At 35.3% G+C, this 4252-nt stretch overlaps 1 pseudogene; it reads right to left on the bottom strand.

Moving 5' to 3' along the window:
• Window positions 1–251: 251 nt before the first annotated feature.
• Window positions 252–1096, bottom strand: LOC129561718 (armadillo repeat-containing protein 1 pseudogene; annotated as a pseudogene).
• Between the last annotated feature and the right edge of the window lie 3156 nt (window positions 1097–4252).

Genomic DNA, 4252 nt, shown 5'->3' with positions numbered 1-4252 from the left:
TGAGGCAATTAAACAAAGAGCAACAAAACCAAAATACCTTCATCAACAAAGCAACTTCACCTGTCGCCTCTGTCCCTTTTACCGCTTAGTGGGGGTAAAATGTCCAGTAGAATGTAAAATGCAGCATACCTAATCATGGGATCTAGAAACTTTTCATGATAACTTATTGCAAATTGCACTTGACAGTTCATCACGACAATGGAAAACTGGTCCCTTGTTTGCTTATATAGTCCTTGAGTCCCAAAGGGAAGTCACCGGTAGAACGACCTGGATAAAAAGTTTGCAGCTGTGCTCAGCCAGCTAGCTCCACCTTCCGGGTGGGAGCCCATCTGGGACACCGCCTTGTCCTGCTCCTTCGTGGGACTCTCATCCTCGGGCTGGGAGTCAGGCAGTTCCATGTTCTGTTCTACCTCCTCAGGCATGTCCTGGAATGGGACCAGCATCTCTTCTCCACTTTCGCTCTTCACAACTTGCTAAGCCTTCATAACTTTGGTTGATGCTATTGCTGATGCCAAAGCCTCTGCTTTAAGATCTGAACAGATTTACACCACGCATCTCTGAACCGCCATTTGAAACGTAAAGCTAATAACGCCTTTAATTTTTAACAAGACCTCCTCACACAGGTTTCTCCGGGATGTATCATCAAGACCATCTATATGCAAAACCACTGTTTTGGCACGTTTGTTTGTAGTTCCCAGAAAAAACTGAGCTTTCCTTGGAAGTGAATTCATTTCATTGAAACTATCCCCATCTGCCATATTGGAAGATTGAAGAATGTCATAGATTTCAGAGGCTAGCAGTTTTGTTTCCCATGGAGTTGCAGACTTCTGTATAACATTTTGCAAGCTTAACATCATTCCCAGCTCTCCTTTCATCTTTTCTCTGTTGGCATGGCACTCTGTGAAGTATCGAAGAGCGAGCAAAACTGAGTGAACGACAGGGGGGTTGGGATTTTAAATAAAATAAGGCCAGGCAGACATCCCTGATCCTGGAGAATGGCTCATTGGTTTAAAGGATCTGCGGCTAGGTCTTGGAGCTGGTTAACTGCAGAGAGAGCATCAGGTTCCTCATTCATCGTGGAGGACGATGAAATCATCTTCTATGCCATACACGTGGACAAAATCTTAAGTTCACTCTAGCAATCTAGGAATCCACAGCATGTCGTACCATTAGGGCCACATCGACGATGAGGTAGAGGAACCCAGAGGCACGTACCAGGGTCAGTGAAGATAAACGACCAAGCTGACTTCTGAAGCCTAGAAGCGAGGATGCTGGTGGGGGAAATGAAAGTCTCCCATTTTTTCTGTTTGATTATAAAGATGAATAAATATGAATGTTTATTATATAAATATTATATATGTAATATAAGTATCAAATATGAATATAATTGTACTGTAGTGTGGTTTGCATAGTTTGGCTTTCTGCCTTACGTTACTGAGTGACGTCTCTTCAAGTATATAATTGTTTTAAGTTTTAAAATTGTATACCTTTAAGGAATTTAATCTTTTAATTAATTAATTACACACTTAATATAGTCATATATGTATGTGTGTGTGTGTATATATATATGCATTATGTATGTATGTATTTTACCTTGGTAAATTTATTCCTCTATCAGGGTAGATTTAGGATTGAAAAACATTATTTTTTAAACTTGCTGTTTTCACTTATATCTTTTTCAGTTTATGTCCTCTTCATATCCTCTTTTCCCCTTCCCTTGCCATTTTTCTTTTTTCTTTTTTTTAACTTTACCTTCTTCTTCTCTTTGACTTCATTTGTTTTATTGTCACTATTGACTAATTTTTATGAATACGGATTTTTTTAGCATTGTAAAATAAAATCTAAGCAATGCCATATATGCCTTAGAGTTTGCTTCAGTTCAGTTCAGTCAGTTCAGTTCAGTTGCTCAGTCGTGTCCAACTCTTTGCGACCCCATGAATCACAGCACGCCAGGCGTCCCTATCCATCACCAACTCCCGGAGTTCACTCAAACTCATGTCCATCAAGTCAGTGATGCTATCCAGACATCTCATTCTCTGTCGTCCCCTTCTCCTCCTGCCCCCAATCCCTCCCAGCATCAGGGTCTTTTCCAATGAGTCAACTCTTCACATGAGGTGGCCCAAGTCTTGGAGTTTCAGCTTCAACATGCATAACCATGAGCACACTCATGCTTGGGTACTTCCATAGCTAACACTGAATGAAAAAAAGACAGACAGGTAACAAACATGATGGAGTTTCAATAGTCTGGTCATTAATGTGTGCCTTTCTGGGATTAGTAAATTGTTTTCATTATATTCCAGATATGGAGAAGTAGAGATGTCTGAACTAATTGCTAAAAAGACATGAGAAAACAGAGATATTGGGTATAGTAAGTAGGTTAGTGGTGAAAAACTGGCATATCTTTCCAATGGTAGAGGTCATAAATATGACTTGAATGATTTTTATGTGGCTTGAAAGGATTATTTTTAAGGTATTTATTTCCCATTGAGGTTTCTTTTTGAGATATTACCTAACTTGATCTATATATTAAGTATTAGATTTAGCTTCTTAATTTCTATTGCTCTTCTCCAATATAAAATACATGATAAATAAAATACACCCTTTTTTCTTCGAATTTTATTTTAATAAATGTGTCAGACTCTGAAAACGTTTTCAGCATTGTTTCAAATAATGCAGAGATTTATAATAAGTAAACTAATTTCATGAATATTTATGTTTGATTAACATATTCCCTTTGATATATGACTTTAAATATATTTTTAATAATAATTATATCTCAATATATTGAGATACAATTATTATTTAAACAATGTATATAAATTTGCTGGAAATTTCATGAATGTGCTTACACCAATTTTAATTGTGAATGGCTTCAATAAAGAAAAAGACAGCCGATCTATGAATAAAGATAAATTTCTAAATTTGAAGTGCATTTTCTTCCACTGAACTTCAAGTTAACCAAGCTGATGTAGTTGTGCAGAAAATCCATCTTTTTATAGAAAAATATCTCAGAAGTGTAATGAGCAATCTTATATCTTACCTAAATCACCCAGATGTTATATCTTATTATAATATTCCCCAGGAAGTAGGAAGAACAGGTGGTTGTTTGTATGCTGGCACAGAGAGAAAGGAAAGGATGCATTTTTTTTTTTTTTGTAAACTGTCCCAAGTCAGTTATTTTTCCAAGAGTCACAACTCTTCCAACAAGAACATGTTTCTTTCTAAGCTGTTTAATTCCACCAAATTCTATTTTAGCCTATTTCATATCTGGGTCTCTGCCACAAACACAAACTGTTCTTGGTCACTGTGTTAAAACAATGATCCAGAAACGGTCTGTTTGTGTCAGTTTCAACTCAAAATATACTCTGTATTTCTTGCTAAACTGCCAGTCCTGTAGACTAAACTCAATGCTAAAAACTTGAAAAATGCAAGTTCTTTCTATTATATAGGTACTTTGTATTTTTCAATATTTTTATTAGCTTCACTTTGCATGATAAAAAATCTGTTCAGTACCTTTAAACATTTATCCATAAAAATAATAAAGTCTCACTTCTAAAAACATATACATCTTTAAAATTATTAATAGCAAATATCTCTGAAAATCTGAACTGTTCTAACTAAATATGCTAAAAATGTTGTTCTTGAGGTACATGAGCAAATGTATTTATCAGAAGTAAATGTTTTAATATAGAGTTGTTTTGCATTATTGCTTAAAAAGATTTTGAAAAAACAGTATTTATGTCAAGTATTTATTGTATATTATTTTTTCCTAAATTTTCTAGTTGGCTATCACATAAGATAATTACTATTGATTCCAGTACTCTTGCCTGGAAATTTCCATGGACAGAGGAGCCTTGTAGACTATAGTCCATGGGATCACAAAGACTCGAACATGACTGAGTGACTTTACTTTGCTTCGCCTCTGTAGGCTGAGCTTGTATCCCATATATGTGCTACCTAATGTAATTAATTTGTTTGTTCATTCATTAGCTTCTCTAAGAAGGGTATTGTATAACCTGTAAATAATGACAGTATTTTCTCCCTTTTTATCTTCATGACACTGTTTCAATTTTCTTGCTTTATTTCATTATCTATAGACTATATCATTGGCAAGCATCAGTAATTATATGTTCATTATTCTTGCAATATATAAAGATTTCCTTTCACCCTATTTGAGTACTGCATCTAGAGATTTCTTCAGTATTCTTAATCTGTGTATACCAGAAAATATTTTATTATTCTATCATATTGG

The sequence above is a fragment of the Moschus berezovskii genome, chromosome 5, assembly GCF_049115385.1.
Source record: "Moschus berezovskii isolate FMDL1 chromosome 5, NW_MosBer_1.0, whole genome shotgun sequence".
NCBI classification, from domain to species: Eukaryota; Metazoa; Chordata; class Mammalia; order Artiodactyla; family Moschidae; genus Moschus; species Moschus berezovskii.
The sequence above is the reverse complement of the archived record's forward strand: the minus strand, read 5'-3'. Positions and strand labels throughout refer to the sequence as shown.